Source organism: Monodon monoceros, unplaced genomic scaffold (genome assembly GCF_005190385.1).
Source record: "Monodon monoceros isolate NGI ecotype Baffin Bay Population unplaced genomic scaffold, NGI_Narwhal_1 Super_Scaffold_5, whole genome shotgun sequence".
Lineage (NCBI taxonomy): Eukaryota > Metazoa > Chordata > Mammalia > Artiodactyla > Monodontidae > Monodon > Monodon monoceros.
Window position 1 is genome coordinate 61624897 of NW_021703782.1, and position 13014 is coordinate 61637910.

The following is a 13014-nucleotide window of genomic DNA, read 5'->3' on the forward strand; positions in this document are numbered from 1 at the left end:
TATAATGCCTTTCACATAACAGATGCTCTATGAATAGTTTTGGTTGAATAAACAAATAACTTATAAATTCAGATTTAAAGACCAGTTATCAGATCATGGCTCAAAAATGCTTAGAATGGATAAGGCTCAAGATGTCTTTTGAGATGAGCAGCCACAAGGCATAATGAAGGAAGAAAGGAAGTTGGAGCCATTAATGGGCATTCACTCACCAGCTACAGTAACTTTGGGGAAATGATTTAAGCCTCAGTCTTTTATCTGTACTACTTACTTTACAGAGTTGTAATATGGGTTATAAGAAAAACACCTGGGCCAGATTTGGATACATAGTTAAGTATTCAGTAAATGTTAGCGGCTGTGGTATTAATGACTTACTTACTGACCGCTTCCCTTCTGGTTCTCAAGTCAGCTGCAATCCACTCAACAGCAACATGGGTTTGGAGTTAACTGGCCAGTTTCAGGCTTTCAGAGTGGGAAGTTCTCCCATCTCAAGTCAGCCACAGAGTTTTTCATCTGTGTGAGACCTGGGCCAAGTCTGTGTGTTCAGTTAGACCAGTCCCAGCATAATGTTGGTTGTTCCATTTGCCATATTCATTTATTACATCATCTCTTAATTGCAGCAAGACAGTTTATTGATGTTACCCACTAAAAATTTAAGATGCAAAGATAGCCTATCATATATAGTCCAAACATTTGGAACATATTGGCCACTAATAATGTTGCTCTCCACCTGCCATAAAAAGGACTGTCAGGTCTTTTTCATATCCTTTTGTTGCTTTGAAACTTTTCCATGGAAAATATTTTTCAATGGCTTCTTTTCCTATTGATTCCAGATTTCAGTCCCTTTTAGTCATTGAAAGGTAAACAGCTATCCTTGTGGATAGTTTAGTACAGCAGTTTTTCACACATTTTAGTTTTTTGTTTGTTTTTTACCAAAAAAAATCTCAATACATAGAGCAGAAATGCAGGGTTGCTCTTGGTGAAGCTATCGGGGATGGTGGGGAGAGATCCTCCTTCCCCCAGGCCATCTAAAAGCTGCTTAAGGGACTCCATGTAGCCTCCAAGGACGCATACCAAACACCACTGGTCTAGGACAAACATTAGAATTGCTAGAGACCAGAGGAAAATGACATTCCTCCTCTCCCTTTTACAAGAAGAAAGCCAAAGTGATAGGTTGCTCAAAAACTCACAGAGGAAACACAATAAAAGCAGATGAGAATCCATACCTCTGGAAGCCAGATCAATGTGCTTTTTCACTATTCCAAACTGCCACCCAATCAAAATCAAATCTCCCTAGAAAAGAACTGTGTTGGAGATACCACAGACCACATATCACATTTGCTATCATTCTTGGTACCGTGTGAGCCCCTGGCCCTGTGCAAAAGCAGATATACACACACTGTGCTCTCAGTGTCCAAGACTGAGTCTGAGTCACTATATCTGTCTTTCAGATCTTATATTCTCCCGTCCTTCTTGCCTACTCTTTTCTGATACCCACTGGTACGGCAGGAAAGAAGAAGAGGCATGAGTGGATGGGGGAAACACACAGGATCCTAATGTCAACTTCTTAGACGTCTCCAAGTCACCACCTTTCTAGAGGCACATTATTCTTTTGGATGTAAGTAAAGTTGACTTCAACCCTCATTCCTACAGTAGAAAACCCAGCATTCCTCCCATTAACCCCAAGTCACCTCAGGCCCCAAGTTTCTGCTTCTGCTCAGTTCTCTCATTCTGTACTGGGCTTTGCTGGATACCTCACTTTATACCTGGCCTCACCACTGGCTCCAGGTTGTGTACTTAAAAGACTCTACTGAACATTTCCAGCAAAGGAGAGAGGGCGAAGGTAAAATAATGGGCAGTGCAAAACTGCACCGTAAACAATGTAAACGTTAAGATTTAGATATTCCTATTATTAAAAGTACCTCAACCACTTCTTTCTCATGGGAGATTGTACTCACTTTTTTTCCCCACTCAGGGGCCTCTTGCCATGCTTCTGGAACCCCTTTGCTTTTCTTTTTTTAAATTCCTTCTCACTTCTCCCTAGCTTAACCCCACAAACATCCCCAAATACCTTTTCATTTCTTACACAGAATGAGCTAGCTCTCTCTTAATCCGACCACTTCTTCAACCTACCTGTATCTTAAGGCACCGGTTCTCAAACTTCCTGACTGAAATCCATAATAAAAAATACATTTTCTATTGTGAACACACACACACACGCACATATTCACACACATATATGATACATATACATCTATATACCAAAATTAAATTATGTTTGTGTGTATGAGAGAAAAAAATATATATATATATTTATATATATATACATATATATATTCCCAAAAGTTTCATGGAACAATAGTTACTACTATGTACTCCGATATTTTCTATTCTCCTCTATTTCCTTTTGTAAAAACTACTGGTCACAATATACTAGTAATTGATTTCAGGATTTAATCACTTAAAACCCACTGTCTTAGCTCAGGATGCCATAACAAATTACCATAAACTGCGTGGCTTAAACAACAGTAATTTATTTCTCACAATTCCAGAAGTTGGGAAGTCCAAGAGCAAGATGCCAGCTGGTACATCTCCCCAGTAAGGGCCTCCTTCCTGGCTTGTATGTGACTGTCTTCTTTCTGCGTCCTCACATGGCAGAGACAGAGAGAGACCTCCAGGCTCTCTTCCTCTTCTTATAAGGACACTAATTCCATCCTGGGGGCCTCACCATTATGACCCCATCTAAACCTAATCACCTCTCAAAGGCCCCACCTCCAAATACCATCCCATTGGAGTTAGGACTTCAACATATGAACTTAAGGGGATGCATTCAGTCTATAATACCCTCAGTTTGGAAAACATTCCATGAAGGGCTCTTCTTCCAGGATTCAAATAGCCCATCAAGGGGTTTTGCTAAGAAGCATAATTCCAATCTCATAAAACATGAAAATTACATCAGAAAAGCTTGACATATCCTCCCAATGTAATCAATAGAGTGTAATAAGAAAAATGTATGGGCTCTGGAATGAAAAATGGCTAGATTTAGATCTTTGCTTCAACTTGATAACTTCTCTAAGTTTCAGTTACCTTTCAAGTATACTGATGCAATAATAGCTAATTCACAGGAATACTGCGAGGCTTAAACAAAATAAGGATATTATGTAAAATACCTAATGCAGCATTTCCCCACAAAGTAAGTACAGAACAAATGATGGCCATTATCATTATTATTATTCACAAATGCAAATGATATTTGAAGTATCTGGCTTATTGAAACTATCTGTGCCATTGGTTGCTTTTATTAGCCTGTGCAGTTGGAATGTGGCTCCTGTCTGTGGTCTGCACCCCTCTGGCGAGATAATTCCACCATGTATGTTACCAAGGGAGAATACAATAGTTAAATGTGAGAGGTGACTTGATTTTTTAATTTATTTCCAAAACTATCACAACATTTCATTGCTTAGAACCAGAATTAGGTACCCAGGCAAATTAGGAACTGAAAACACAACCCACTGGAAAACAAATAGAAAACATTTAAAATAACCTCCATGAAGGGACTTCCCTGGTGGTCCAGTGGTAAAGAATCCGCCTTGCAATGCAGGGGACGTGGGTTTGATCCCTGGTCAGGGAACTAAGATCCCACATGCCGTGGGACAACTAGACCCATGTGCCACGACCACTGAGCTTGTGCGCCTCAACTACAGCCTGCCTGCCGCAAACTACAGAGCCCACGCGCTCTGCAACCCACGCACCACAACTACAGAGCCCACGTGCCCTGGAGCCTGCACGCCACAACTAGAGAGAAGCCCGTGAGCCCCAATGAAAGATCCCGCATGCCGCAACAAAGACCCCACATGCCACAACAAAGACCCGATGCAGCCAAAAATTAATTAAATAAATAAATAATAAATAAATCTTAGGGGAAAAAAAACCTCCATGAACTTTCACTTGGTTTCCTTTGTTCCCCCATCACCTCCCAGAAGTTTTCCCCTTCTCTGAAGAAACAAAAGAATGGGATAAAAGCTACTTCCATGACTGCGTCACTAAGTGATGTTAGGAGTGGCTTGCAGAGGCTATGGGTCAGCTATTTGGAAGCCAAGAACCCAAGGGCTTATAAAATAGAGTCTTCGAATCTCCTAAATTGGAGTGATACAGGGCAGAGCCAGATTAGCCCGAGCAGAGCCTGGATTCCTAATATGCTATTCTGATAATCAAAGCCTACGGCCTTTCCCATCATTGAACTGGAGACCCAACATCAGCAAGTAACTGAGAAGCTTGGAGATGAACCCATCTTAGTGCTGACATTCAATGTCATCACCCTCCGGAGCACCACATTGGAGGATTCACCTGCCAATTCTTTGGGGTTCTTTTAGGTTTATCATTTCCTTTGGGAAACCTGGAGGGAACTTCACACCCTGCTATGTGTACATCAGAAACAAAAGTGGTTTGTCACCATACCTCTCATCAGATGAACCATCTATCTGAGGCTACTTGAGCCAGACTCTCCTAGTTAACCCAGCTGCTACTTGAATTTTAACCTAGGGCAACACTAAAATGACTCGCCGGGGACACTGACCTCTACAGACCAAGGCCAACCCATGCATCCCTGTCCCATTGGACTCCATGATCATTGATCTAAATTCAGAATGCTAACCAAACTGGGGAAGGCCACACTCTGTGGTCAGCCTGGAACTTCAGCTCTCTCACAATGATTGGTATGCCAGGGAAAACTCTCCCAGACTACAATCTCTTGACACTGTAGCCCCCATACCTATCAGTGTCTGACACATCATACACTGTCAATAAATGTTCGTTAGATTGAATTGACTTGACTTGTGGAGGCCAATATAATGCGAACAAGAGCAAGTTGAGGCAGTTCAATTCAGTGCCTTAACTTCCCATACTGAATTTTTTAATTAAAATTTTAAATCAAAAGCAGGTATACATATCACCCTAAATTCTCTGATAATACTGCATCCTCTAAACCACCTAGCTCTCCCTGACTTTTATAAGCATAAATCAGAATATGTGGTATATGAATGGGGTTTTTGAAGGGTCTAATCTTATCTCATGACCATATTAAATCTGCATTTATTAAAAGTATGTCATTTTACAGGCCATTCCAGCCTCAGTCCAGCTTGTAGGAGGATGTAAGAATGAGTTTACGATTAAAACCCTTTTGGAAAACAGGAACAAATGATAACCAGTTGTGATACTTTTCCACATTTTTACAATATTTAAAAATATGTTCAGATATCCAAAACTGATCCCACAATTTGATTTATTTACAAGTCCCCTGAAGTGCTTAATAAGTACAATATGGTACAGTGAAAATCATGCTTATTACTGCTATTGGGTTGGTAATTCTCCAAGATGAAATCATACTTTTCAGGTTATAAATATACATTTTATTGTTGATTTTATGCTGCATTTTGAAATACTGCTTCTCTGCTTTCATATTTTCAGGGCCTTACAAGGGCATCATAAATCAGCCCCAAACTGGAGGAATGCTAATTGATATCAGGTGATTGCAAAATGAAGGCTAGGTTAAACTTGCTGTGTGTTTCATAAATTCCAATTCTTGTGGAACTCTTTCAAAACCAAGACATGCAAGGAATTCATCTTTGAAGATTAATTAAATAAATGTAAGCACATTAGACATTTTAAATATCTAAAAGAGGGCTTAGCAGAGGTGTGTAGCAACTCAGCTCAAATGCCAAAATATAGAAATATGGAAGAGATAGGATGTACATGATGTCTTGTCATAGGATCCAATACTTTCTTAGTTAAAAAAAAAAAGCAAAGTTCTATTACCCACAAGTTGATCTGAATGAATTTTCTAACCCTCCTTTTGCCCCTTTCTCTGTTCTTCTGATCTTACAATCCATAAAACAATTTGTTGCACTGAATTCTAGGTATAGATCAACAGATGTTACTGGGAAGAGCAAAGTTGCCATTTCTCAAAGTTTGATAGACCAAAAACAATGATACACTTCAGATTTGGGGGGCGATGGTAATGGGAAAAAGCCTATGGACCAGCATAAATATTGGCACATCAACCTATGATTCCTATCAGATAAGCTATTCGGGATAGAAAAATTTAATTTTGAGTAGTTGTATATTAATCTCTCTCAAAAAATTACTGTAACAGCATTTCCCAAAATGTGTTATTTCACAGAAGAACACACACAAAAAATGTTAATAGCTGGGGACTGTGTGTATGTGTGTGATCAAGTCTATAAGTTCATGAATATTACTGCTGAGAAGGAGAATACGTTTTAACAGTTACTGAAATAAAAATAATGAGCAAATAATTGTCTAGTCTTGGTAATGTATAGACAAAGGCAAAAGTATGGAGTGAGGTAACATGAAAATCAGTGAATTTGGAGACTCATATATTAGAACATACTTCCAAAAAATCCTATGCTCAAATCATATATAATACTAGAACTAAAGATCTTAAAGACTGGTGTTGTGCAACTCCCTCATTTTAAACATACAGAAACTGAGGCCTGGAAAATTAAAATACTAGCTGAAGGCTACAAGCTTGTTAGCAGTAGAGCCAGGACAAGAATGAGGTTTCCCGCTTCCAGGCTAGTTCTCTATTCATATGACGATGGTAAGGACAGTGACTGGGCAGTCTGCACCTTCTCCTTTTCCAGAAGGTAAATGATGCAGGAAAGTATTTCTCACCTTGCTCAGCTCACAGGTCACTTGGGACACTGCTCAATCACACTAACAAAAGTTCTGCTAAAGGAGACAGTGGTGGTTTTGCTTTTATGACCTTTTAAAAGTTACTGAGAAAGACCAATATTCTAAAAAGAGATTATAAGCTGTGGATTATAAAGACATTTCTTGATCATTTCACTTTGATGACTTCCTTATAGATTGACTCTGACAGTATCTGAGCACCATGCAGCAAATACAAGGTGTCCTCTCCTTGTCCCACCTTTTCTCTCATCCTCCAATCACCTATGGATATTATTCAAGAGTGAGAAAGGCACAGGTAAGGGCTGAGTGAATCCCACAGAGACTGCATTCAAACTGTGTATGTGTGTGTGTGTGCGCGCTTTTGCACAGGACTGGGTATCACCTGGAATAGGTGCTCACAGTGAGTATGTGTGGTAGGTGACATCTCCAACATTCTCCTTTTCCAGGCATATTTTCTTTGATCACCAAGAGAATCGGACAGAAGCCTAGTAGAAGCTACAATAACTTGACCTCCAACAAGAGAAGGAAAAGTGGATTCCCATATTTGCTGCTTTTCTGAGGAGAAAGTGGAGGTCTCCAATAACCAGAAGACAAGGCAAGGGAAGCAAGTAATCCAATACCTGCTGTGAACCAGGCCTTGAGATATGTCCCACTAATGCTCACCTTGACCTTGAGAGGGAGAAAGTATCATCTCCATGGAGGATCTGAGAGGCTGAAGAAGTTGCCCAAAGGCACCCAGATCCATCTGACTCCAAAGCCCATTTTCTTAGTCCAATTTCAACTTATAGTTAAATAAAGATCCAAAGAGATGAGGTAACCTCTAGGGTCACAGACCAAGTAGTGCCAGAGATGAGACCAGAATCATTGACTCTTAGAGAATTCTACAACTTTTAGAGAATGCTATAACTTACAAACTCAGAATTAACGACAAAACAAAACAAACAGGTTAGTACAAGACTGTTAGAAACTCCAAAGCAGCAAAATAAAACAAATCATACACCATTACTAACATGTGAGGTGTGTTAGCATAGGGTGTGTGTGTGTGTGTGTGTGTGTGTGTGTATGTGTGTGTGTGTGTGTAGTTGCATATATCATCTGTATTATGTCAGCTATATGTGTGGCAAGGAAAAAAATTTAAACATTAATGAATTGTGCTTCTATTTACCTTTCCATTACTAAAAGCTAATTGTTTGTAAGAGAAAAGGATTTCTTTCCCTTAAGAACATTTCTTCCTGCACTACAGCAGCAAATAAAAGGGTGTTCTGTAGCTGGCATTCTGGATGAACTTAAGACTGATGAAATTCAAACATTCTTGTGTAAAGCAAACAACATCTGTAGTCAAAAAATAAATCACTAAATGAATTCTATTCCCTCCCTGAAGATTAAATATCCAGGCACATTACTGGATAATTTACTTTCAAAAGAATTTCTTTAGTGTCAAATTTATATTCCTCTTTGCTGTTACTTTTTACTCTACCATAACCTTATCATTCTATCTTATGGATTTATTTGTTTTATATTAAAATACAATACCATCTTTGCCACACATTAAATGAGAAGGCAGAAACTCCAGAAGAAAATATGCCTAAAACGCTGGCAAGGATAAAACTGACAGCATAATAATTAACATTAAAAACTCTGTGGCATTATCTGTTCGTCATTTATGTCATTATCTAAATGGGAGTCTCTGAGACAGAGGGTCTCCGCTCCACAGAACCATTCAGGAACCTAGGATTTTTCCATCCCGTGGCTGAACCAACTTCTAGGGATTTGAGGTTTTCTACTTGATCCTTGGATCAAAGTGGTAGACAAGTGAAGAATGCAGAGCATGGAGATTGGGTGGGAAGATTTCAGGGGCCAGGGATGGAATTATGCTCATACACCATTGACCACAACCTACTTACATGGACCCACCTGCCTGCAGAGAAGGTTGGGACATTTAGTTTTTCTGTGTGCCAAGGAAAGTTTTTTTTAAATGGGGTTTGTTGTGCACCATAGCAGTCCTAACCAATGAAATCTTGATTACGGAAGAATCATATGTAAAAATTAAGGCATACTCTACTTATAGAAAGAAGGTTGACAATAAAGCAGAATGAAGTAGCTTAAACTAGCTCTGAATTTTAATTTAAAATGTTTTCTGTAAGCTGTGTCACATCATTTGTAGAAGGAGATGGAGTGTATGTATGTGTGTGCACACATGAGTATGTCATAAAAAATATCAGATAAACCTAAACCTATGTCTTTATGGCCACCATACCTCTTCCTTCAATGCCTAATCTATTCCTTCTATGCTTTAGTTTTCTCTCCAGATCACATTTCCTCCTTTGGTGTGAATCCTCCTATCCCAAGCAAATTCTACCTGTAACTTCTAAAGATGGTCTTGACTCTATCCCCACCAATACCTTTTCATTAGAGAAACTGTTCCACCAAAGGGGGACACTTCTATGAGCCAAGAAAATACTTCCCATACCAGCTATATCTGAACTGACCAAAGATGGATTGAACCAAGCAGAGTCATTGTTGTAGGAATCTGTAGTTGTCTACAAAGTCTATAGCCCTGGACATGAAAGGTCAAGCTGCCTGCCTACCACAAAACCATCCTTAAGTCAAGTACAGCCCAAAGTTATGGGAGAAAAGTAAGCAGGAACCTTGCAGAGGAAGATGCTGCAGAAAGCAGAATGGAGCAGGCATGCAGAAAAGTAGACATGAGAGAAATACCCCAAAAAGAGAGCAAGGGAGACAGGAGCTGCCTAAGACAATGAGGCCCAGCTGTACCCCTGCCACTGGGTTCCATGAGCATCCCTTACATTCTCACAATCAATCCGCCCTTTCTCAGGCTAATTCAAATAGGCTCATCTTTTTTATAATTAAATGACTCCTGCCTGAGATACATATTAGCTCCCTTCATCTACTCCATTCAACCTTCCCCCATTTACCTAAGTAAAACGATCCCCCAAAAATATTTCCCCTTAGCTTCAGACTTAATAAATGCAATTCTCTGGGGATCCAAGTTTATAAACAATGTGGAAAATCTACGAAACAGAGACAGCCAGGCAAGGTGAAGAATTGGTCCAAAGAAATCATTCAAACAAAAGGGAAGCAGACGAATGGGGGGGGGCACTCTCAGGAATAATATCAGTATTCTAGTTGCTTATATAATCTATCCACGCCCTCTTATGATTCCCTCAACACACTAAATTCCCCTCCTTGAGGTCTTTACTTTTTTTTTTTTTTTTTTTTTTTGCGGTACGCAGGCCTCTCACTGTCATGGCCTCTCCCATTGCGGAGCACAGGCTCCGGACGCGCAGGCTCAGCAGCCATGGCTCACGGGCCCATCCGCTCCGCGGCATGTGGGATCTTCCTGGACCCGGGCACGAACCCATGTCCCCTGCATCGGCAGGCGGACTCTCAACCACTGCGCCACCAGGGAAGCCCGAGATCTTTACATTTTATAACCTCTGCTTGGAAGACATTTCACCCCCCAAATCTCCCCCATGTCTCGTCCTCCTCATTCAAGTATCTGCTCAAATATTACCTCTCAAAGAGGACTTCTTTGCCCATACCATTCTATGTTCCCTGCCCACCACTGTCATTCTCTAGCACATTGCCCTGGCACTCATAATCTGAACTTATCTCGGTTTTCTTTTTTATATCTTTGTTTCTTTATCTACTGATTTCCCAGCAGAATGGAAGCTCCAACGAGCACAATAGCTTCCTTTACTTGTCACTGCTATATTCCCAGCTATACTCAGAGAGCCAAGTACAGGCATTCTAAAAATATTTTTGTTAAATACCTCAAGTCCAGTGTCTAGACTCAGACTAGTGTCCAGCCACTGAGATTTGGACACAGGACAGACATGCAGAGAGGTATGCCTACATGAGATGAGGGCAGACAGCTTATGTCTGTTGTAAATGGAGTGTCCATGGTGCACAATACAACAAAAATAAAACACAAACTAAAGAGGAGATGGTAACACAGTTTACAACACAAATACTAGTCATCAGGAATAATTCAGGGAAAGGATGTGCTTTCCCCACACCTTAAACAGCTGCATGCTGTTAGTAAACCCAGAGGTACGCCAACAAAATGAAGCCAGGCTAAACTAGGACATTTGGGAAGATGAAATTTTAATGTCACTGTTGGCCTATGTAAAGGGAATCCACAGCCAACCTCTTCCTTAACTGTTGACGAAACAACATGGCTTTGGAAATAGTCTCTTCCTAAAACCATCCCTTCCTGCTCCCATCTTTATCTTTCTCCAAACTTTTGTTTTTCTAAGGCTGACAAAAATACGTCATCAAAGGGTGGAGACAGCCACTGTAAGATTTACCAAGATGGAAAATTTTGGAGGAACAAAGCTCCTGGAAGACCAGGGCTGAAGTTACTCACACTTGTTTCCCTTGTGCCTTGTCCAGGGCCTGGCATGGAACAGACAACTGATGTTGTTGAATCAATAAATGACTAATAACACTATCATGTAATCCTGGAGCTTGAGAGCTGGGAGGGTGCTTAAAATCAGCTCAATTTACAGAAGACAGGACTGAGTCTCAAAGGAGATAAACAACTGTTCCGAGGTCACACTGACTCCCAGATCAGGATTCAACACACTCCTCTTTTTTACACTCCCTTCGTGCATTAGCATACTGCCTTCTAGATTACAAACCCTTTCTCACACATGGGAGGATCACATTTGATCCTCACAGCCCCACTCTGAGGAAATAGCGGCAGGATGATTATTATTCTTATTTTGCACTATAAAGAAAGAGACCCAAAGAGGTTAAGACACTTACTTACCTTTATATAATTTCTTAGTGATAGGTATTAGGACTAGACCCAGAGTTTCTAACTCCTTGTCCAGGGGTCTTTATAATCCATTGAAATTCATGGAAGATGAACGCTTCAGTTTTTGTTTTTATTTTTTGGTTGCACCACGCAGCATGTGGGATCTTAGTTCCCTGACCACGGATCGAACCCTTGCCCCTTGCAGTGGAAGCATGGAGTCTTAACCACTGGACCACCAGGGAAGTCCAAGAGATGAATGCTTTGAGCTGAAAATGTATTCACTTGCTAGGGCTGCCATAACAAAGTACCACTCACTGGGTAGCCAAAGCACAGAAATTTATTGTCTCACAATTTTGGAGGATAAAGTATGAGATCAAGTTGCTGGCAGGGTTGGTTTTTCTAAGGGATATGAGGAAGGATCTGTTCCAGGCCTCTCTCCTTGCCTTGTAGACGGCTGTCTTCTCCCTGCACCTCTTCACATGTGTTCCCTCTATACCTGTCTATCTCTGGGTTCACATTTCCCCCTTTCTAGAGACAACATTCCTAGTGGATTAGGAGCCCACCCTACTCCAGTATGACCTCGTCTTAACTAATTACATCTGCAACAACCCCATTTACAAATAAAATCACACTCTGAAGTATTGGGGGTTAGGCTTCAAAACATGAATTTGCGAGGCAGAGGGGGCAAGACACAATTCAACCCATAACAGCTAGAAAGGGGTATAAAAATAGAAAGACAGCTTTTCAGTGAATTGATGAATAACTCGAATCAGCAAAGACAGAGACAGAGATTGGTGTGGCAGGGCCAAAGCTTACTGCAGGAAGTGGTGAGAAAGGTAGAGTGACAAGGTCAAATGGCCCCAACTTGGGATGGAAAGGCGCTCCAGGAATCTCTCCCCACGAAGGGTGTGGCAGGCACCTAAGGACTTTGAAGCCTGAACATGCCCAGAGATTTTCTGATAGCCTTAGTCTCCTGCTCTGTGACTCTAAATAGCAAAGCTAATCACTTCAAATAAAGGATAAATATGTTCCTATTTAAAAAGTGTTCAACGGCATCCATACACAGCATCTGGGATAGATCAAATAACTCAGAGGAGGAGGAAGGTAAGTTGTTACAGTAGGTGGAAAAACTGTCCTTGGTGTCCCACATCACACCCTCTTGACCCACCTCCAACTCCAGGCCCCCCTCCATGGTAAATCATAAGAGTGTCCCCCTTCAAGTGCATGGTAGGTGCCTCTTTCTGCCATTCTGCTTTGAAAACTTCTGCAGACATGAGGGACCAGATACACTGGATAAAGATGACCCATGATGTGTCCTGAAACCCCATGATGATGCTGGACCAACCTTCGTCCTTGGGATGGACAATCCTAGGGGGCATTCTGTACCTTTCAAAAGAGTTCCTGTAAAATAAATCCTCCCAACTGCCTATAGCAGAGGCCTCGATAATTCTCTATAATGTTTTCTTTTGCTCCTTTCCTATCTCGTCACCTCTCCCTCATTTCCGCTTCTTGGGATCACCTCC